General features: G+C 41.6%; 1 protein-coding gene across 2 annotated transcripts in view; it reads right to left on the bottom strand.

Annotated features, from left to right (window-relative positions):
- LOC111867853 overlaps positions 1 to 23,485 on the bottom strand; it is a 127,147-nt gene extending 103,662 nt beyond the window's left edge. The window contains exon 1 of one of the 2 annotated variants that reach the window (XM_023858056.2): positions 23,387 to 23,485. The gene's annotated coding sequence lies outside the window, so the exon portion shown is untranslated. Of the gene's footprint in view, positions 1 to 23,382 lie in introns of both variants that reach the window. The other variant, XM_023858062.2, reaches the window with a different exon arrangement.
- Between the last annotated feature and the right edge of the window lie 960 nt (positions 23,486 to 24,445).

The raw sequence follows: 24,445 nt of genomic DNA, 5'->3' as shown, positions 1-24,445 counted from the left end.
TAGTTAGTTAGTTAGTTATTGGAGAGGGTGGATTTCCCCATGCACTTAGACCTGTATTGATCCATTGTGCTTCCTTCTATGATTTCTACCAGTCTCTATCTACCGGTACTGATGCTTACCATCAGTCCCGCCCAGCCAGCGAGACCGGATCTACTAGCTGAGAGGTATCTATAATGCTTCCCCCATCTACCAGAGGTATTAGAGACTGCTGTTGGGCGGGAAACGTCCGTAATTTGGCTCAGTGACCTCCTTTGGAGATATGAGGTTCTTTTACGTGCCGTAAAGCTACGACACGGGACCCACGGCTTAAAGTCCCTCCCGGAGGACTTGTTCCCTGAATTTTTCCGCCCTTAAAAATTCCACGACCTCCGCCGGGTATTTGAACCCGCGTACTACGAGTCATGAGGTGGGAATGTTACATCTAGACTACGGAGGCCGCTAGTAGTAGTAGTAGTAGTAAGTTATGTTAATATGAATCCCGAGAGTGCTGTCAAAGACCACGTTTCGACAGGTTTATAATGTCTTTTAAATGAGTGTATTTTTTTTTGTATGTAGGCTTGTCATTGGTGGTGTTTGAGTGGTCTTCCGCAACGCATTGTATCGACCCTGGTTCTGACACGTGCCATCATTTCGGATAAATATTTATGACCGCGTATTACATACATTACGATATATTACATAAGCCCCGGTTCCTCTTCTGTATCGCATTGCAAACAGTTCCCTCTTAATGTGTACTTCATGATCGCTCTTAAACGAAACATCTCTGAAATGGAAAATGTCTGGCCGAGGGGGTTCAGGAATCTTGCATTTTAGAGCATAAAATGCTGTACATCAATTTCTCGTTTTGCGAAATGGACGAGTTCCATTAAGCCCTTCGTTAAGCGAAATTCGTTAAACTAAAATTAATTTCCCATCACCTTCTTCTTCTTCTTCTTCTTCAACTGTTACCCCACTGGGTTGCGATGAAGCGAAACGAGCCTGCATCGAGAGCCTCGGATATTGCCTTATTGGCTGTCCTTAGCGATATTCTCTTATTTATGCTTGCTTCAGTCAAAACAACATTCATAAAGAATTTAAAAGCAGATGCTTTCGAGAAATGCTTGCTAGAGTTCAGATCAGAATCGTTAATCTTCTTAGTTGTCATCTAGAACATTGAGATTAAAAATACGCGTACATGTAATTTTGCTTCTTCTTTTGTATAAATGCGAAAATAGGTCTCCCCTCCAAGGGAAAAATGTATATTAATAATTGTTTGAGGCCACGGTGCTGACGAGAACATTTCAGCTTCGTCATGTTTACTCCTCATCGCGCATTGTTTCGGTTATAACACCAAAGTGTGGCATGCATGGGAGAGACAAAAAGTGTATACAAAATTTTGATGTGTAAAACTGAATGAAACATTTCGAGCGGAGGATACTCTTACAGTTTATGTTTGACGGCGAGGGCTGAACTAATCTGACTGCTGCGAACGTTGTGAGAGCCTTCGTCTTCTGTGAGTAGCGAGGAATTCTCTTGACTAGTTTAACGACAATTAGCTTATCAAGAAGAACTCCGTTACGTGCAGTTAGGTAATCACGTCTAGTTATTTGTTAGTTAATTATCTGGTTATTTCCTTAGTTACTTGGTTGCTTAGTTAGTTCGTTAGTTAGTTGGTTATTTTTGAGGCCGCGCTATGGCTCAAGCGGTTAGTCGTTGGCTTCCTACCGCGGCTCGATCCCGGCTCTGGTCAAATGGGATTTGTGGTGGGCAAAGTGGCGCTGGGGCAGGTTTTCTCCGAGTACTTCGGTTTCCCCTGCCAATCTTCACTCCACCAATTGCTCCACAATCACCCTCACCTATCATCTGGGGCTGGTACAATAGGCCAGAACTGGCCGCAGTGCAAGGGACTTAGTCCCACCCCACTAGCAATAAACAAGTAATAGTTGGTTATTTATGCCGTCTTTGCACAAAGTGCAAGATGTGAACGCATACTGTGGAGGCCTCCTCTCGCAATGTGGCCGCATGTTGCAATTCAGACACTATGTGGGCTTATCGGTCTGATATGTGCCTAACATGTAGTTCATTTGAAATTCTAATCAAACTTCATCGCTTCATATAACGGCTTATAAAAGAGAAGACTGTTACATACTACAAAACAAATTTCACAATTGAAAGACTTCACGATATTGTGAATGTTTAATTAGTAGCTTTTGACTATGCATTGTGGATACCATTGCAATAGATATACATGTATGTCATCATCATCATCAATAGCAAGTCAGTCCTTTTTGAGCCACATGCTTCCTTAAAAGATTCTGCCACATTCGATCCGGTTTTCACTTCTTTGAATTTCGCAACAATATTTCTTTTTATATATACAGCAAGGTGCCAGCCTTTCGTCCGACCCCCAACCTGGAGGACCAGGTCCCTGTATTCATGTTCCCCAGTAACACTGTTTCCCAGTTAATCCCCAGGCACCAGGTTACTTTTCATCGTCTTCCATGACTCGTGGGATGGCTATGGTGAGGGTATTGTAATCCGCCTCCACATGAGGAAGATACGATATAATACGTTGTAAAGGAACGGATATTGGAGAACATGTTTCATTTCCTGCTGAAGAAAAACGTACTGACTACATAGAAGCAAGATAATTGTAGCGAATTGATAAATACGTTACTGTAAAGCAGTTTTTTCCACACATTTAATATACATAATCTTCAGAATCTGCAATAAATGTATATGTTCAATAAATACTTGCTCGTGAATGAGTTATGCCCAGTGGCGTAACCCATATACTTCTCCTTTGTTCACTAATGAGTAGGTATCATTTTAATTATTGTATTGAGGTTTTACTCAGGTCTGTCTGGTATGATTACGACGGTTATCTTTTCAGTCTGTGTGTAGTTTTGCTATTGTCTAGTAGTTTCATTGTTAGTGTATTAGTGTGGTTTTCTGATTTTCTTAATTATTTGTTAATCCACTTCTTTATTTTACTGAGCACTGTGTTCATTTGTAGATCTTCATGGATCCTCTGGTTGTTTATGGAGCATGGGGCGTTCGGAATGGCTCGGACAGTCTCGGATTCAAAGAGCTGGAGGACCGCACGAGTGCACAAAATGCGTCCGTTGTAACGAACGTACTTTATGACGGACGTTGCTGAGGACACCACACAGTTGCAGAATGCGGTGCGTAGTTTCTTGTCTGCAATGGAGCCAGAAGAAAGCGTAGCATTCGCCTCTCTTGTTTATTTCTACAACGGACGTCACGACGTTCGTTACAACGGACGCATTTTGTGCGCTCGTGTGGCCCCAGCCACAGTACAGTTCAGACATCTGAATGTTACTGACGTGACAAATTCACGTGAGGGTTGTGATGTCATCACAGATTCACATTCAACGGCAGCAGTGACAGGTACAGCCGTTCAAGCCCTCCATGAAAGACTGTCAATAGCTCTTGAGTCATATAAGCTACATGGGATAAGTTAGTCTTCTAATCACAGATGGAGCACCTAATGTGACAGGTGAAAACATAGGTATTCTCAGAAGAACTCAGTTATAATGAATGAAAAATCTTTTAAGAGAAAAGTACTCTTCAAGAATTCTATATTCTGGGACACAACGCCGTGTAATACGTTGAAAGACAACCGGCGTTTCGGAGGAACATGTCACCTCCATCTTCGCGGTCAATGAAAAAGCCAAGCAAGGAACCAGCATCAAGCAGGTAGCAAGCAAGTACTCTGAACAGCACAGTTCACCAACAGCTTTCATGATAAACTGTTCTGAACACTGGTCATGTTGTATTAGTATCAGCTGCTAAATTTATTTGAAATAAACGATTAAGAATGGTTGAGGTTATTCCTATGGTCAATTTTAATGTCACTCCAGCGTTAGGCAGGAGTGAATAAGTTGTGGGTTACTTGACGATGAATTTAAGAAATAACAACTTATATTTAGCGTACAACCATTCATATATAATTACTAATTTAATAAATCACTTACAGGCCTACAGTTGGTACATCGTTGTTAGGGCGGTGCCATATGTCAGGCGGCTAGACGCTGGCCTTCTAACCCCGGAGCCTCGTGTTCAGTCTCGGGTGACGTTAAATGACCTTCGTAGCGGACAAAGTAGCACTGGTCTAGGATTTTCTGCGGTGTTCTCTTGCTAATTAACATCTCACTGTCCCTTCAGTTTTATCTATCACTGCCCCCAGAGTTGTGCAAACAGGCATGAGTAGGCAGAACTCCACCACATTCACGGTCTGTACGTCTGTGACTTCATCTGTGACCTGGCACGTGGCTGTTCACAGAGAGAAAGTAAAGACAAGCTTGTCACTATGCTATTTAAGCACCACGCAATGAAGAAGCACGGAGAAATTGAGGTAATTAGTTTCCATGCATTTTGCATCTCGGCCCTAGATGCATGCGAATGATCAGTTTCAAACCCTGGTCGCTTTACGCTGGGAGGCGGGGATGAACATCCCTCGGTATCCACTGCGTGGACGATGTCCCCAGAGCAGGCATGGACGCTGCAGAGGAGAGATAAATCTCATGACCCTCTCTGGAATCGAACCCCGAAACTTTATTTATCCAGCTCTACTGATCTCTCCTGGCTCCGGTCAGAGAGTAAGAATGTGACTTTGTACCGTTATGACTATACAGGAATGTCTTTAAGAACTTTCCGAAAATCCTTCGGCTGCTTAGGCGAGAGGGAACACAGGCTATGCGCGTCATCTTGCACTGCATGAACTCGGACTCATGGCTTAGCCGTAAGGCCAGTAGCCTATAGACATTACAATTTGTCTCCAATATCACCACAATAAATTTTCGAACAGCTACCGCAGAGCGAGCTTATGTAGCAGGTTCCCTCCGACTGCAACCCAATCCCCTGCTACTGTATTAAGCATTCAGACAGGCCCATTGCTTCTTGTCTCGAAATGTCACGCGAGAGTTAGGCTTCGAAGCAAGTGTTCATGTACGATTCCCTTAAGATAAGCAACGAAAAGATTCCAACTTAACTTTAAAGGTGTTCCGAGTTGCAAACAAAGAACATTTATAAAACTGTAAATCAAATTATTCAGACATTCTCCCTACTGGATGAAAGGAAAGAGCCGAGTCAGAACTCTGGAGCGCTCACTGAAGAGAAAGTGGATGAAATCAGCGATTAGTTCTTGAAAATCTTCTTGAAAATCCCTTAGACGCCTTGAAGAGAAGACCGGGGTTTCAAGTTTCAGGTTTGCTATATTTAAGAGAAGGAACTTGAACGCTTCACGGAAGTGCAAAGAATGCCTGCGTAACAATAGGGACAATTTCCGGCATATGTTATGATCTAGGAGTGTTTTCTTTGTGATGTGTTGGTCTGTTGGCCTATCGACTATATCACGAGCCCCGGACTTTCGTTGCTAGGCAGCAGATTCTTAATAAGCAAGAATAGACGACCACTGCTATGGAACGGATCGGTAAACACGTTCTTGCTCCAATAGATACACTCGGTAAACACGTTCCTGCTCTAATAGATACGCATGCAACAGAGTAGCGGTGTTTTCTACGTGGTCCGTTATGTTATAAGCAAGTGAAAAGGTTGGTGCTTTGTCAGTCTGTGAAGAGAAGACTAGAAGGTTGGTGTGAAATGGCCGCGAGTCAGTTGTAAGGAAGGCAGGCAGTTGGAAGTGAGCCGCCGTTCAGAGAGGACTTGAACATGGAAGTATAGGAATAGCCATTGTTAGAAGCCGTTACCAGAAAACGTCTAGTGAAGATACTGCAGGCTGGAGATGGCTTAGCGTGTAGTGATTTGTGAAATGTGGAAATAACGATAGCGTTATAATTATTTGTAGTTACGACTTGTAAGATATCAGTAAATCCATTCACCAATCCGAACCCCGTCTATAATCACTCCTACATGTTAAAATATATGAGGAGATACAGAACGGACATATTTTAACGCACTGTCGCGTTACTCGGCCGGAATATGCAGAAAGATATTGAACGACGATGTATCAACTACACTGACACGTGCAGTGATATTATGATGACTGCGAATTGTTCATTGAGAGGACGAGGGAGGAAAGGAAATGTTATGTCCTATAAGCGATATTAGCGCACAGTCTCCAGAGCAGAACACGGAAATGCTCCGTTACTGAACTGCGGTGAACTCTGTTGAACCAGGAGGTGTGAATAAAGCACATGTAAAAGTGGAATATCTGCATAAAGAAATTTAGGATTCACCAATGTAAATACTATTATATTATTTTCAATGGCTTTTGCAGCCCATTCAGGGCCCTGGCTTCTTATTCAGTTCCGTAATCATTTTTCACACACGGCAGGACTCCTTGGACGAGTGATCAGCTCATCGCAAGGCCGCTACCTAAACACAGGACATCACAAATACAGAATAAGCACATACACACACCAAACATCCATGCCCTGAGTGGGATTCGAACCCACGATCCCAGCGTCCGAGCAAGCGTAGACAGTTCATGTCTTAGACATGTGACCGACAAATACCCAAAGCAATGCCAGTATATAAATGCAGTAAACCCTCGCTAATCCGGTTAGAGTTAATCCGGATGTCGGATAATAAGAATCGAAATATGAAAAATGAAAAATTCTATTCACAGTTGAGTACATGACTTTAAAAGACACATGGGATTTAGGAGCAAGAGGACTTTCAGACTGTGTTGAGGGCAGCTGGAGACTGAAACCACGAAAGAAAATATCCAAGTTTGGCTTGAGCTGGATGAAGGAGTCCCTGGATTTCAGCTTCTTGCATTTTTACAATTTAAAATAAAGGCTCTAGAGCGATATTTTTAATTTATTTTCATCAGCACTATCTATATTATTAAATTTTGCATTTATTTGTTTTATTTGTCTTTTAGGGCTCTCTTTTGCTTCACTGATCCGGATTAGCGAGGGTTTACTGTCCTGCAAATGCAACTGATGAAATCCATTGACTTGAAGTTCTCACAGCGGTGCTTGTCAAGAGTTTCATTTACTGAGATATAATGCCATGTATTTCGGCGAAAGCCAACCGACATTTCGCAGGAACATATCACCTCGATCTTCAGGGCTGAAGTGTAAACCAAGCAAGAAGCTAGGTTGAAGTAAGAAGTGATCTGCTTGCTGGCCGCGTTTACTTTTACCGCACTATACCGCGTTATACAAGATGTCTCAAGAGGAAAGGTCAATATCCTGGGAGGTCATAGTATCAGTCATTCTAAGCAAAAAGTGTATATGTAAACGTGACCCATTCAGAACGGTTTCCGAGATAGAGCTATTTCGCTGTACAGTAGTTTGGATGTACAAGATGCACTCAGACGAGCAACCAGCCATGTCCTTATTGCAAAGTGCATTGATGTTGACCGTGGAATTTTCGAAAATGTATTAAACTAGGTAAACTGTACCGACTTTGCCACTTGAATCATAGAGACCGGTATTAGAAACAGTACGCAATATCCCTTTCTTACCAACAATTTTGGAACTGTACAGTGAAATAGCTCTATCTCGGAAACCGTTCGGAATATGATACATGTACATGTATATTTTGCTTAGAATGACCGATACAGTGACCTCCCGGAATATTCAACTTTCCTCCTGGGACACTCTGTATTCTATGGGACCTCATTAGAAGACTAGTCCTACTTCTGAATGAGAAATCCAGACGATACGGCTCAGAATCTGCAGACTTAGGCACACTCTTCACCTTCACATGTTTGTGCACGTGCATGTCAGTCCAACAGCGGAACACCGATCCGTTAACGGCAAAGTGCAAGGTATTGATAGCCTCCACCTACAGTGCAAGCATGGGAACGACTAGACAAACACACATCGCGCAGCTTACAAATATGAATTTAAAATTAATCCGTCCAAGGAGGACTGGCGTAGGTGTAACGTTCGGGAGGTACTTGGATCGAATCTGAACAAGGACATTGGCTATACTGTCTGAGGTATGTTGTGCATTTCCCCAATCCCCATAATATTTCGATTAGGCTACAAATGATTCCTTCAAAATTATTCAGAATTCATCTATGATACTATCATTCGACGCAGTACAGTCAACTGCGGACAGTATCGTAAAACATTCCACAAAATAAACAATTTAGTAACTANACCCCACACTAGCGAATTAAAAAAATAACTAATTATTTGGAAGAGATTCTTCGAGAAACTGATAGTCTCTCTCTTGTCTTTTATGGAAGCCCGAAATTCCATTACTGTATTCTAATATTTACACCACTGAACACTGTCCTGAGCCACATTAATCCACTCCACACCTTCATATTGTTACTTGGGTAAGATATATTTTAATGTAATTTCTTGTCGCGTTGCCTAGCAAACACGCCACAATATTTTATTGAATATGTGTGAAGCGTAGTATACTATATAAGGGAGACGGTTTACGATTGACTATTTCTGCGCATTGTTCGTTGGAGATGGCGTTAAACAGCTGCCTCGACTCATCATCAGTCGGTAAGATGTAGGTCTGGAAAGCGATACGGGAGAAAGCTGTGGAAGTCAGTAGTGCAAACGCTTATATAATGAATGATGAGACTTCCTGCTGACTTCTCAACGGGTGTTCCAGCAGTTGTTTTCGCCTTGCTGCCTTTGGTCAGATACCAAATGACCCGGTCACGCTCGCACGGCCTACAAGCGTACAGTGAACATCACCTGCACCTGAGGTGAATGTCCTCTCCTGCAGCCTGCAATTTCCTGTTTACTCGGGTCGATGTGCAGTGTTTGCATACACGTGCATTTTTTCGGCTAATGCTCTCTAGCGAGGTCAGCAACATTCTCCTACGGCGCGCCACTTTCTATTCGTTTTAACCTACTTTCAGCCCCTAACAAAAGGAGCTGCCTTATGCCTGTATCCGTCTCTCTTCCCATTTCAATTTTCGAACGTGATAACTTGACTTCGACGGAATTCTGGATGAATGTTGTGCTACCGGCGGTCACCTAATCATTATGCTTATTAATCGCCTACAGACAGTGATACTAACATGGAGGACGTGAACTTGTGATGTGAGAGCGGTAGGAATTCAACTTAATTTAGGATTTTGAAAACATGTATGATAACATCTCTTCGAAAAATATGACGCAGAAATATTCTGTTTAGAAAATATAAAATACGAATATGACGAGCCGGGATAGCGCAGTCGGTATAGCGACTGGCTATAGGCTGGACGACCGATGGGTCGGACTTCGAGTCCCGGTGGGAGCAAGAATTTTCTCTTCTCCGAGTCGCCCATACTGGCTTTGGGGTCCACCCAACCTCCTATCCAATGGGTACCGGGAGCTCTTTCCCCGAGGGTAAAGCAGCAGGGGCGTGGAGCTGGCCATTAACCTCCGACCAGTGCCGATGTAAAGAAACTGTAGTTCTAGATATCCACTCCAGGTCTTGCGACGAGCTGATCACCCGCCCAAGGAGTCCTACCGAATGTGTAAGATGTAGAAAAACCGAAGTGAACGGAGAAGTTCATGGAGGTAAGCCTAGGCCCACTGGGGCTGTAGTGCCAAGGAAAAAAAATATATATATCCACTCCTTCATATGCTTAATTAGTTCAACACAGGGACAACGTTACCTTAAAATACGAACATGGCGGTCGTACTAAAATTGTCTTTAGCTTTCAGTCTGCTGGCAATAACAAACGAATAACTGAAGTGTAAACGTACTGTGGGGGTATACTGCAAACAGAATTGTACACAACATGTAATAAGTACTCGCTGTAAGTCAGTTAAAACAGTTATGAACATGGTGACGGTATGAAATTTTGAGCTTATATCCCACAGTTTTACCGGATACAGAATCTGCATCTAAGTAGCAAGTTGCTCGCAAAAATAAAATTAGAATAACAATAGCAATTTGTCTATAGACATGAAAATCTATGCAGTGGATAGGTACGTGTATGCGTTATTAGTTCTGTTTGGAACCTCTTATAAAATCTAACGCCTTATGCAGATCAGCGTCCTTATGCAGAAGGTATACTTTACTGGCAGCTTCATAAACACGAATAGAGGTAACAATAGACGGGAAACTGTGTTTTCTATGTGTTCCGCTCCGAGCAAAAGCACGGATATATATAGGAAGTCTGTTGCCAGGCAACGCGTTGATAAAATGCGTTACAATACGTTGCAAGTCCGTGTATACGTATGCAATAATAGCTACGTTCGTCTATGCAGAAACTGCATTTTGTGTGCTTTTTATAGTTCCAAAATTGTAAGATTTCGATCTGAACTTAGTACTGCTTTCATAAATGTATTATTATCAGTTAAAGGAAAATAGTTCTAGGAAAACAGTGTTTACAGATTTTACAAATGAAAAATGTGAAATAGCGGTTCATGCATTGAAATTCGCAGTAAATGCGCTAAAAATGCATTTTGCACTGTCGACTGAATGAAGATAATATCATTGAAGCCGAGTGTTATTGTTTATTTCATAAATTTATTTACGCCTCTTTGTCCATGAACTAAAATTCTTCATGATTTTCTGAAACATTTATTTGCTTGATATAAGTAGTTTTAGATCTAGGTATTTGACAATCCCAGTAGACGAAAAATAAATAACCTGCTTACACTCACTGTACTGTATTTTTTCCGCATTCGATAGCTTTGATCTGCTGTATAATACGTAAACTATTTCGTCATTCAACGGTGACGTTTCGTCTTATCAGAGCTGAAAGATGTGTGGACATAAGCCGTTAGATTACGTTAGTAGGTTTAATTTTATGTGAAGATTCTCGTATATTTTTCCTTGGCACTACAGCCCCAGTGGGCCTAGGCCTACCTCCATGAACTTCTCCGTTCACTTCGGTTTTTCTAGATCTTACACATATGGTATGACTCCTTGGGCGGGCGATCAGCTCGTCGCAAGGCCTCTACCTGTAGACAAACACAGAAAAACGCACACAAACATCCATGCCCTGAGTGGGATTCGAAACCACGATCCCGGCTTCCGAGCGAGCGAAGGCAGTGCATGCCTTAGACCGCTCGGCTACCGTGACCGGCGAAGATTCTCGTATATTTCGTGTAATTCAGTATCGTCCGTCGTTCCTCATCACTAATACCATTCACACTAATTAATCTCTGCAACTGATTTATTCTTATTGATTAGTGTAACGCCAGTTGAAGTGTTTTCTTCTGTTATAAGCATAGGCTTTACTACTTTAATTTTCCCCCAGATTTCCCCCATTTTCCTCTCCCATTCACATGACTTTGTGGATAATGCGTCGAGACGGACGGCTAACTCCATTTTTATACACTGAAAATAACCAAGTCCCTGCATTTCATGAACCACATTCCCACAGACACATTCAATCATAAACCGCCTCTTATTATATACATAAATTTTATGGCGGTGTACTAACACTTTCCATACTAAGCATTGGCTTTCTAGGCCTAGTCTGGATCTATATGGCGTCTGAGGAGCTGTGTAACAGGCACATATCCCAGCACTTCCAGGCTTTTCAAAAATATGAAATTATACTCCGCTATGAGAAAGTACGAGTAATTACAGAGGAATGTTTTCAAAAGCAATCAGCATTGAAAGGGTTATTATTTTAAGCTTTACAGCAACGATTGATGGAAGCGAAAATGATTTTAACAGGTCATCCGCATGGATAAGAAACCCGTCGTGGTGTATTTTAACACACTGAGTAATCCAGTCGGCTTTTACGTCATGTTAAAATTTGTAGCAATTGCAGACGTAATGTAACGTCTCTCACTATGTTCGGTGATATACCGCCGTGTAGTACACTGAAAGTCAACTGACGTTTCGGTGGAACATATCGGCTCTATCTTCAGGGTCGAAGAAGAAGCCGAGGAAGGGACCAGGGTGCAAGCAAGTGACAAGCAGACCTGTTGCCAGCTTTCACTCTAGTTTCTTGCTCCGCTTATTCAGCCATGAAGACGGAGGCGTTGCGTTCCTCCGAAACATCGGTTGACTTTCAAAGAACTACACAGCGTTATATCTCAGAAGATAGTACTCATAATGTAATGTCGATGGTGAAATGTGCAGTGATTATTTGGGGATGGATGAACGGGGAGGAACTGTCATTGTCTTCTTTCAAATTATTATTCAGGCAACTGGCTGAACAGACGGAAACAAAACACAAACTTGAGTCAAGAAAGCCTGTCTCCATTCGTGTTTCGAAAGGGTAAAGGCCAGATATTTGCCAAGCGCTTAGCTAATCCACTCGATAATACACAAAAAAATCACTCTTCAGCAAGAGAAATTTTGGCCCCGAAATTCGAAAAAGGGGCCGTCATATTTCACTGCTATTGAGTTAACACTGAGAAAATGCATCCGGTTTGACTTTCAATTCATCGCTGGCCGACAAGGAACACATCAGCGAGTGATAAAAGCCTCTCTTGTTAAGACTCACTACTTGAAATTGCTCAGACACGTGCAATCAGGCTAAAAGCAGAGCTCCTCCACACGTGTCGAGACTGCCTCACAGCGGCGGCCTTACCAATACGCAGCGTCGAGTCCTGACAGCTTACGCACATCCTTTCAGCAGCATCAAGGAACGTCCCAGCTTTGAACCGTTAGCAATTGATGGATTAGTACGTCCGTACGACAGGTGATAAACCTGGAGTAGAGTGTAGCTATTGTGTCAGAACACAAGACTTCCGGCTGAAGAGTGAAAATCGAGACGACCCTCACGCTGTAACACACTCTCCTCACGCACGTGTCGCTCCAGTTGCAAGAAACAAAGAGGTGTACAACCCGCATTACGATCAAGCGGAAGTCCGTTTCCATCCTTACATCGAAATAGTCATCTTAGCGGTGACGCTTTGAACTTTTATTGAGCAGACATTCGGTTCGAAACTCAACCGGACTATCGCCTACCCTGACAGGCATTCTTTTTTCTGTGAGTAAATTTTTCTTAGGTTCTTCAGGGGAATGGGGCGACTTCTGGGTTCAGAAATAGACCAAACTGTCCCATTACAAATCCTAACTGCCCACTAATGGACATACTCCCATGTAATACATGTTACACAGCGCCAAATAAATAGAGGATCGTCGTACTTAGCAAAACTTATATTTTGTTTCTGTAGCCTCTGTAAATGACAATCCTACAGCCAAGAAATTCCCAACCTTTTACGGAATCCGAAGGTTCGTTACCATGTTCACAAGAGTCCGCCATCGGACGCACCATGAGACAGCTGAATCCAGTTCATATCCTCATAATCTCTTCCTTCAACGTCGATTTTTAATATTCTCCCATTTGTGCGTAGAATTTCCAAGTGCTCTTTCCACTTTAGTTCTCGATGTAAATTACGCATGCAGCACTCGGTTCGCCTATGCATGCTACATATCCCGACCATCCCACCCTTCCTGATCTGGTCATTCAAACGATATTCGGCAGGTACGCATCTTAATTTATGGAAATCATTCCAGTGATGTCAATTCCCATTTCACCGATATACCCTCGAAGTTCTGCGTCATTGCATCTTAGCAGTTTCTGAAGTGCCAAGAACCCCCTGAAACACAGTAGGCAGGCTTCTGTTTCTTCGTGTCAAATGTTACATGACTATTTAGCGGCCTCCGTAGTCTAGGGGTAACGTTCCCACCTCGTGACTCAAGGTACGCGGGTTCAAACCCGGAGGAGGTCGTGGAATTTTTAAGGGCGGAAAAATTCAGGGAACAAGTGGTCCGGGAGGGACTTTAAGCCGTGGGTCCCGTGTTGTAGCTTTACGGCAACTAAAAGAACCTCATGTCCCAAGGGGACCACTGAGCCAAATTCAGGACATTTCCCGCCCAACAGTAGTCTCTAACGCCTCTGGTAGATGGGGGAAGCATCTAGATACCGCTGAGCCAGTAGAGGCCGAACTCGCTGGCTGAGTCGGGACTGATGGCACGCACCAGTATCGGTAGGGTATAGAGACTGGTAGAATATAATAGGGGGACGCACAATGGACCAACAGTTGGTCTAAGTGCATGGGGAAACCCACCCTCTCCAATACAATACAATACATGACTATTTGAATGGTTCATTTGTTAATATTGTCAACATGGAAGCTAAACAGAGGCTTTGCTTAGTCTTCTGTTTTTTTTTAAGAAAATGTAATTTTATTTAATAGAAGTCGCTATTTTTGTTAAATCTATCTCTACACAGCATTTCAGAATCCTACATTTAGTGGTACTGCCTCCAAGCCTTCTTTCTCAAGTGTTTTTTTTTTATCTTTTCGTGGATAATTTAACGACGCTTTTCAGTGTCGAGATTATATAACGTTGGATGATGGAGTGACATATTAATGACAAACAGGAAGGGATCTGGAAGGAAGTGGTCGTGACCTAATCGAGATACTATCCCGGAATATGACTGCAGGGACTGGGGAAAATAGTGTAAAACTGCAGGATATCCGGTTTCTAGGTCGAGATTCTAACCCTGCATCCCCCGAATGCAAGTCTACATCGTTACTTCTAGACCAAACTGTTCTCATGTGACCGACATTTCGTGTTATTGAAGAAATATACTGAACATCAGTAGCATGAAATCCGTACCACATTTCATGAAAATCCGTGAATTGATTCAGAATGATTAGGGATGCAGACAGATTTACAGCACGTCTAGGATAGAAACCCCCGTCTTATCTCAGAAAATAAAGCGATGAGGCTAAAAACTTAAATTGTTTTGAATCTTTGGGCTTTTTGTTTATCCGTATTTTCGTGGCTGACATAAGCATTGTCTAATTACAGAAGTTCCTTAGTAATTGGCGCGTATGAAACTCTGGGAGCTGAAACAAAGGAAGCTATACCACGTATTTGCTCTCTAGCTTACCATAAACAAGATTTGCTAATGTAAAATGATAATGTTTCTTTCATGCTTGTTTGTGTGCTTTTTAGCAACTCAGTCAATGCCACACTTCGGAATTTTGTTCGCCCTTCAAGATGTATTACTCCCAGAGTTTTCGTAGCCCACTTCCTCGATTTAATGCGTCTTGGTGGGCACAGAGACAGAAGAAAACTGATCTATGTTCCTGGGTTGTGTCTATATTAATCAGGCATTTTCCTCACAGCCTCTTCTTTCTCAAGAAGTTCTAATATTTTCAGCCACACAAACGCGTATAATCACAATTGTCTAACTGTTATTAATATTTCCTGTTGTACGAATGAAATACTTCGCACAGGATTGCAAAACCCTGCATTGAACTACATTCAAACTTCCAGGAGACTGCCATGTTCTTACTGACAGCAGTTGGTGTTACGGTCATTGCCATTCTGTGTATTTCATACACATTTTAATTCAGAACTTCTACTGGAGGAACAGTATACAGACAGAACTATATTTGCATTATAGATTAAGAAAAGTAGGCTAATCGTAAAGTTTGACAGGTGATGTTCTGCGCACACGCAATTCTGTGGGAATGACTGGTTCGCAAGGATTGATCCTGAATGCTTCAGTAACGGCTCATAACTATATCACAAACAGAACGTGAATAGGAAAACCTTCAAAGGATCTAAACACTTTCAGAGCCTCGTGTTAACATGGAACTCCGGGCAGCATTGTCTCTAATGCACGTGTTCTGGCGTCGTTATATTTCATTATGGAAAAATTAATGTATGACATTTTCGGAACTGTGTTCGCTGGCACAGTGCTGGCATTCACGGTTATATAACGTACATTACATTTCAGAGAAAGTTCTCAAGTGCATCCTCAATAATGAAAATATTACTTTTGGTCTATGAAATTTAGGTCCATTTCTAAAAATACTAGCCACACATGATGGTCCGTATACAAGTAACATAATCTGAACTGTGGCACCAGTTTTACCTGAACTTGCACGGTACACCGAACATAAATTTTGTGTGTGTGTGTGTGTGTGTGGGGGGGGGGGATTTTCATTTTAGTTTAGTGATGTACATATTAAGGGCCTCTTTACTTAGGTCTAAATGATCTGTGTCTCTGTGTGCGCTGACAGAGTTTTATGAAAAGGACAAAGGTTAGGACACGTCTGTCAACTACAGCTGATTCAACGCTCCATAGGAGATAATCTAGATTTTCTTGTAAAATGAGTTAATAGTTTCCCCGAAAATGTTGAAATATGAACATTTCTGAGATGACGTATTCCATTCTGGTGAAAGAATTGTTTATATTAGCTGAGAAATGAATAAAAAGAACATGTTAAGCGAGAGAAATTGGTGGGAGAGACGCTGAACATGATCTGACACACACACACGAATGTCTGGGTGCCTGAACACATTTAATTCAGACGTGATATTCAAATTTCCTCATAAACACACACTCACACGTCAAAATGCAACATTCTTGGATTGTTATGAGGAAGTAAATTTATATTTTACATGTCTGGTTGGAATTCTTTTAATTTTTCATTAAATCTTTTTTATTAAAATTATATATTTTCAAATAATTTCTATTTTGTAGCCCACACTGAACGAGACCAATTCGGATTCTGTCCCCGAAGTTTGTATAGCTACCTCTCAACAACGGGAATTAAGAAAATCTTTGTGCTTGAGGTAACATTACATGAATTTCGATTTGCAGTGACACTTCTAGAGAGCTGAGGCAAACCAATATCATCCTAAAATATTTGTACCTAACATAATGCAAGACCAGAAAGTTGATTTTAAACAAAAGTTCAAAGTACACTGCACGAACTTCCTCCTAACCGTTATACGTGTCAGGAAAGAGAACTCATACAAGATGTATAAGTTGTGTTTGTGCTTAGTGAGTGCTTTATGCATTTCGGAAAGGTAGGGAGGTGGTGGCCGTGCTCGGAGAACTGTGCTGAAATTTTATGTAAGAATAAAAAGAGCCTTGGACATGCGACTTTTGACATTTGTTTTTTTGCTTTTTTTTTAAATTAGGTCATCCTAACTTCGGCGCACAGATAGAAGACACGTGTCAGAACTTTGTACATGCAACTATTAATACTTCGTTTAACAACTTGATTTAAATGGCGCAGTTTTGTGAAACACTTAAGCTTCCAACTTGGCAAATACCAGAAGGGAACGTGCCAAACTGGAAGGGTGTGACACAAACAGCGTTTCATTTGCAGTGCACATATCTCTGCCAACGCTGGATCTATGCGAAACTCATTCACTATCTAAAAAGCAAATTGTACTTGTTGCTGTTACAAATCTCTTGGTGTTGTAAGGCTAATGGAAACTGTTTGGATAGGCAAAAGGAGTTTCACCCCAAGCTTATTTATTTTTGTGCGATTCCAGGACAACAGCTGTGAAGATTGCAGTCTTATGCGGCATGCCGCTTAGTATGGCAGATGTTTGCCTAAGTTTAAGAGGAACATGGCACCTCCAGCTTCATAATTCCTTCGAAAATGTCAGAAATGTGTACCAGACTACACGGTGTTGCATGCCGGAACTAATAATCGCCCTATTCATTCTTGGGTTTACTGGGCTTTTAGACTTTGTCGATTGTCCTGTATTCTGAAGAACACATAGAACAACGAAGAATGCCGTCTTCTGGGATGTAGCACCGTGTAGATATTGTGTAAACCGACGTTTCGGAGGAACGCATCTTCTCCACCTTCATGGTAGAAGAAAAAATGCGCGAGCGAGGAACCAACGTGAGCAGGTGACTGCAGACCAGACCACCTGCTCATGCTGATTCCTCGCTCGCGGATATTTTCTTCTACCCTGAAGATGGAGGTGATACGTTCCTCCGAAACGTCTGTTTACACAATATGAACACGGCACCACATCCCAGAAGACGGCATTCTTCCTAGTCACCGCAGTGACAACCTCAAATCTTACATAGGACAACGTTTCGAAAACTGGTTCTGTTTCCTTCCTCAGGTGAGAGGTAGGGAGCACCTTACTCTGTTGGGTCCGTTAGAAAGAGCTAACCTCAATCACTAGCGGACCCAAGAGAGAAGGTGATTTTCACCCCTCACCTGAGGATGGAAACAGACCCGCTTTCCTAAATGTTGTGTTCTTTGTGTTTTTTGGTGTTCTTTGGTGTTCTTTAGGATGCCGGAAGATTGAAGAAGACCAAACACCCAGTGATTCCGCGCCTTCTACAATCTGCTCCTACACTCTTACTAGTATGTAGTCATTTTTATACGGTGGCATTCTGGGAATTGACACTGAGGAAATTGGTAGATGCGCAGCAACGTTTCAGGGGAACTTGGTGCCTCCATCATCAGGGTAGAAGAGATGTTGGTATCCAACTACCAAGCTACACGAAAGCCACAACCCAGAGGACCACAATCTTGACACTTACCAATGTGAGAACGTCAAATCAAACATTCGTTTTTATTTTTTTTACAATTTACTGCAACAGAACTTTAAACTCCAGTTTATTTATGAATGCTGTATCAGTTGCAGGGGTATCGCCTCTGTGGTCTACAGATCCACAGGTCCGAGGTTCGATTCCCGGCGCTACCAAATTTTCTGAGAAGTAGTGGGTCTGGAACGGGGTCCACTCAGCCTCGTGAGGATAAATGAGGAGCTATTAAGGAAATAGCGGCTCCGGACTAGAAAACCGAGATTAACGCCCGTGGGGATCCGTTGCGCTGACCACGCGACACCCTCTATCTATTAAAGTCGGCACTAACTTCGCCGACAAGCGGCGGTCGCTCGGTCGGTGTAGTTCGCTTGCGGACTACAGACCACGGAGTTTGTTTTTTGTATCAGTTGCAGAAATTATCTGGCTTAGAATGAGACGTTCGGATGATTGAGAATGACAGTTTGGGACAGTTGTGTCAAGAAATCATCGTGGCCTAATTTAAGGCATGATTCAAGAGATGAGAAAAATCACGAACTACAACATTCCGATTAGTTGGTCTCTGGACAAAATTCAAAATAGGGCATGTTTCGAAAACGACAACAAAAATTTTGTCTTCTGCACGGGCTTACGTGTACGAATATGTCATAAGACTGGATGATTATAATGAATTAATGAAGTGAAACCATGCTTGAAGTATGCGAGAAGTATTGCATTACTTACTTTCCCGTTTTGACGAACCAGAACTAAACTACCACGCAACATTATTTCTACTCAGAGGCATGTGATACAGTATTAGCCCTTGGGGCACTGTTACACACATAGAGGCGACTTGATAGTGAGTATGCAAGGATTTTGAGGTTCGTTTACAGGGCCTATTAAATCGAATATCAAAATAACAGATGTCTAATTTTTGTTTTTAACACATTATATTTCATTAATTTATGGACAATGTTTACTTGAATAAATCGAAGTAAAAGAAATAAGTGACATCTTCAGGAAAGAAACAGTACCTGTACTAGAGGCCCAAGTGTAAAATTCCAGTTTTCTCGGTAACGGTTAAAACAATTTTGATAAAATTCCAGTGTTCTATGGAGACCACCCCCCTAAATAAAACTGCATTGGTTAATCTTCAGGGAAACAAGGGTACGCCCTGTAGCGGCCTAAAGAAAGATATGAGAGACTCTATGCACTGTCTCTACACCAATTTGTTATTATTTGCTGATGATCCGAAAACTTGTCGAGCAATGAAGTCAGTAAGGGACTGAAAATTTCTACATATAGGCATTTGTACTTCACAGACATTGTGGATCGAGAACTGCAAGGACCTCAACATCAGGAAACTAACACTATTTTGTAAGATTTGAGGCTTTCACGGCGGTGACTATGAAGAAAGCAGTTTTCTGGGATTTGGCACCGTGTATATGTGGTGTTAACCGACGTTTCGCAGGAACGTATCGCCTCCATTTTCAGGGTAGAAGAAAAAATATAAGAAATCTGTAAGCGAAGAGACCGTCAGAACCGGTTTACTCGTAAGACTAAAATTATCCATTCTAACTATCATACTGGTGATATTTTAATTTTTCTTATCAACTGTGTAAAAGATCTTGAAAGATGCTTGAAATAAATTGCATTTTCATCAGTAAGATTACGTATTTTATGATGCACTACGCCTTCTAAGGCTCGTTCGTTCGTAAGAAATTTTCTCCCATCGAAGGCCTTAAGGTTCTGTATATTGCTCTAATTCGGGCGACCCTTGAATGCGCCTCGGTCACCTGGATTGACTGCATATTGGCAAGTTAGAGTAAAATTAAATAAACACACAAGAAAATTTAAAATTTTTGTTGCAGTCGACTTTATGCGTTTGAATTTTCTCGCCAATTATGACTTGATTCTAGCACGTATGGAATTTAGAACGACTTATTCCAGACAATGGTATCTTGATTATCCATTTATTTGTAATGTTGCTGTATCATGGATATCTTTGTCTGGGACAAAGGGACCTTTTAATTTCTACCGTGACCTGTAGCGCAAGGACCTTTCCTTGAGGCACATGTGACATCGCCGCTTGTAGAATGTGTCAGTTTTCTAGGTTTTAATAGGAACACGATTCCCTGGAGCATACAATTTTCTTTGCATAAATCTATTTAAATTGGCATTATTTCTTTTCGTTTCACTTTGTATTGATTGCGTATATGTTAAATGTTTGCCTGTTACAGACCACTGCTGTTGGCAGACACTAAATTGAATTGCGTAGTATTTTTTTTTATTGGGAGCCGCGACAGATAAGTCGACAGGCTGGTCTACAACGGAATAGGGGTTCGATTCCTGTAAGGTTTCTTTAACTGCATTCATTCATCAATGCTTCTACAGCCCTTTGTTCGGTCCTGGCCTCTTTTTCGTTTCGTAATCCTTTTTACACAGACGGTAGGACTCCTTGGACTAGTGATCAGTCCGTCCTACATACAAGACAACACAAACACAGAATAAACGTACACACAGACATCTATGCCTTGAGATTCGAACCCACGATCGCACCGTTCGAGCGAGGGAACACTGTTTATGACGTAGATCGCGCGGCCTTTAACTGCATTAGGCGTATTATATGTATTAATAAATCACAATTAAATGTACATGGGTTGGTCATTCGGATTCTTAACTTTATTTATGTAATCTCTTTCTTACTGCAGTGTTATTCTTATTTCGTTCCCTATATACATTGTCTGCTTTAACGTAAGTTTACGTTTCCGTGTTTTATTTGCAACTTCTCCTGCAGTGCTTGCCTGAAATTGGCTTTGTTGCTGTTGTCAAGCACTTTGATAAATCGAGCCAATGAAGCCGAACTGGAGAGCTATAATTTTACTTGCAATTTTCTTTTGCGAGTGTAATATGTGGTCTGCGATATTAAGAGAGGGACGGGAACTCAGGGTGCTTGGGAGCAGAGTGAGTAGGAGAATGTTCGGAACTAATGAGAGGCCGTGGCAGGAAGTGTAGCACTACGGGCAAGACCACAAATGCTTGGCTCTTATTGAAACTGTGAAGATGAGTGTGGATTGGATTCATATGGCTCAGGGTTGGGACCAGTAGAGGAATAGTGTGAAGATGATATTGAGAATGTGGTAAATGACAACTAGGTAAGGATTTGTAACGATGTATGGTCGCCTGTTTGAAGCAGCTAGCAGAGTATTTGCCTAGTGGACTAAGGAAAATCGCTGAAGACCTCAGTGCTTATAGTGACCACGCAAGATTCAAACTACGTACAGTAGAACGTCCATTATCCGAACTGTCAGTTAACAGAATCACAGCACCCAAAGATTGCGTCTGTTAAACAAACACCATTGCTGGTCTTTTTCAAATAAAATGTTGGAAAATGTTAATTTACAATACGTTTATTAATTTTTCATATTTCAGCCGTATTAAAAGTTTTTTCTTAATTTTTGTTATAATAGTACATGTATTATGCCGGTCACGGTAGCCGAGCGGTCTAAGGCATGCACTGTCTTCACTCGCTCGGAAGCCGGGATCGTGGGTTCGAATCCCACTCAGGGCATGGATGTTTGTGTGCGTTTTTCTGTGTTTGTCTACAGGTAGAGGCCTTGCGACGAGCTGATCACCCGCCCAAGGAGTCCTACCGAATGTGTAAGATCTAGAAAAACCGAAGTGAACGGAGAAGTTCATGGAGGTAGGCCTAGACCCACTGGGGCTGTAGCGCCAAGGAAAAAAAAAGTACATTTATTATAATAACGTTATATAATAATGTTTTTCGTGGAATAGAATTTAATCCAGTTATCCGAATTTTTTATTATCCGAACCACCTTTGTCACTAATTAATTCGAATAATCAGCGTTCTCCTGTATATGAAAATATAATTTGGAACGCTATCTCTAAACCAATCAACTCAGAGAGCTATGTATGAAAGTACCTTTCTTCAGAAGATAAGATACACGGGTGACGTTCAATGCTGTATTATTTTGGGGGATAGAGTTATTTTTGAGATAATCTGATTTATTTAGAGGACAGCAGTTTGATTACTTCTGACAGGTACTGTACAGATGAAGAGTACAGAACTACCTTATCCTGCTCATTTCGGTTTACAAGCGATTTATAAGAATCTATATTCCAGGACAGTTGTACTTTATGTTCACAATCGTCATTGCCTTACAGCGTAAATTGGCTTCTTTGCACTGTGTCTCAGAGCATTATTTCTTGCACAGTTGCATGATGAGCAGCAATAAAAATGAACCTGTCAAATTGCATCACAACGCATGTGACGTAAACAGAATTTCTTAGCGTCTGAAAATAAAAAGTCTCATGTTCTACGCCGTAAAATGTTCAGACAAACCATAAAACGTACCTGGCTCCCCACATGTCAAGAGAGTGAAAATTTTGAGAAACTATGAAACACTTTTAAAATGAAATCAGATTTTGTTTCAAAGTACGCCGTCGCCAATCTCAAATCATAGCCTACTCATTTCAAAATCAACTTTTAGATAAATTAAAAAGTTAGATGTTATGCAAACCTAACCTAACTTGAATCCACCTTTACTTTTCATTGTTAACTCCAATACAGATCACTAGGACCGGACTATTGAACGAAATATGGTCTGTTACAAAATTAAGCACAAGGAAGCAGTTGATCGATAGGCCTCACGTAACACCATTAAAACACGTTCTGTGACTTACTCAGAACTTAATAAGGCGGTAAAACAATTGCTAAGTAATGTCACCTAATTGAAGAAAATCCGACACTGCACAAATCCTTGTGGCTTGTAAAATGAATTATGAGTACAATAAATACACTGCTATTACGTTCTGCGAGTCTAATTTAGTGTAATTATTGTTATCGGTTACAAAATCGATAAGAAACATAATACGCATCACAAGTCTGACACGGAAGTGCTAAACCAATTCAGTTACTAATCATAATAACCTAGAATACGTCAAGGACAAACACTTGCTTGTACTTAATATTAGGCTGATGATGTAGATCAACCAATCCTTGTCAGATGATCAAATGGATTAAGTACACGATAAACAACTTATCTCACTGACAAATGCCCTATTCAACTAATTCTTAATGCAAAACAATTATAAGAGTATTTACTTAACAACTGCCTAGTTTCGAAAATATTAACTTAGAAAATAATTTCGGGATTGTAACAAAGCAATGTTAAAATTACGAAACTGTATATGTTGTTACGTACTTACAACGGGGCAGAGAAGGAGGGCCAGGGTTGCCGTGTGAATGGAGACTTGAGCAACAGCAGCGCACCACTGCTGCGTCCTAGCACTGTCAGCGCTACACTACAGCACGAGACCACTTCTGTGTGGGACCCACGTGCTGCTGTTGCTGCGGCCTGCCAGCCAACACCCCTGCAGCGGGTGAACAGGTGAGCGCGTAGACACACCGCACTCAATCACATTATAGTACTCCAGAGATAACTCAATAGTCGTACATTATCATAGCACTCAGCCTTTTCTTTTTGTCATAATGATATCTAAACTAAACAAACTGTTTCGACGTCCATCCAATGACGTTTCACAGCCAGCAAACTAGTATCCTTAGAACGAGCACACAACACGCGGCTGTTTACATACACCCTAAGAATTAAAGTTGCCACGACAGCCATCTGGTTTCAGAGGACTGAGATTTCGAATCTCGGTTTCATAGCTTCTCGAGAAGGGAGTCTATGTACGAACTATGGTCCCCGAACCCATTTTTTGCCTGCGAGAAATCGAATGCCGTGGTCTAGGGGTTAGCGCTTCTGCCCGAGAGACCGGTTATTCTGGCTTCTACTATTTTGTCGTTTTCTTAAGGAAACTGCCAGCCGCAGTTCTTGCCTTGTTCCAGCTACAATTTTAATCGGTTTCGCGTCTAAAATATGAAAATAAATAAACCAAACTACAATTTTATATGTTGATTTATAGGGGTGTGAACCTTGTCTCTCGCCCTAAGGGAGGAACATTAATGGCGGTTGTTTGAGAACAGGGTGCTGAAGAGAATATGGGGACAGAGGGGAGTGGAAATAATTAACGTAGGAACATGGAGAAGAATACACCGTGAGGAGCTTCTTAATATTTGTTCTTCGTCACGTCCTATCAGGGTGATCAAATCACGGAAATTAAATGGATTAGGCATGTATCACGCATAGAAGACCAGTTGAGAGACCTAAACGTAGATGGGAGAATAGGTCTGCTATTAAAATGGGTATTGAATGTATAAGGGGTGGGCCTTCTCGGCCCTTGCACCGCGACGTACAGTGGTCT

Source organism: Cryptotermes secundus, unplaced genomic scaffold, assembly GCF_002891405.2.
Source record: "Cryptotermes secundus unplaced genomic scaffold, Csec_1.0 scaffold687, whole genome shotgun sequence".
Taxonomy (NCBI): Eukaryota; Metazoa; Arthropoda; class Insecta; order Blattodea; family Kalotermitidae; genus Cryptotermes; species Cryptotermes secundus.
Note: the sequence above shows the minus strand (reverse complement) of the source record. Positions and strands in the feature narration are given on the sequence as shown.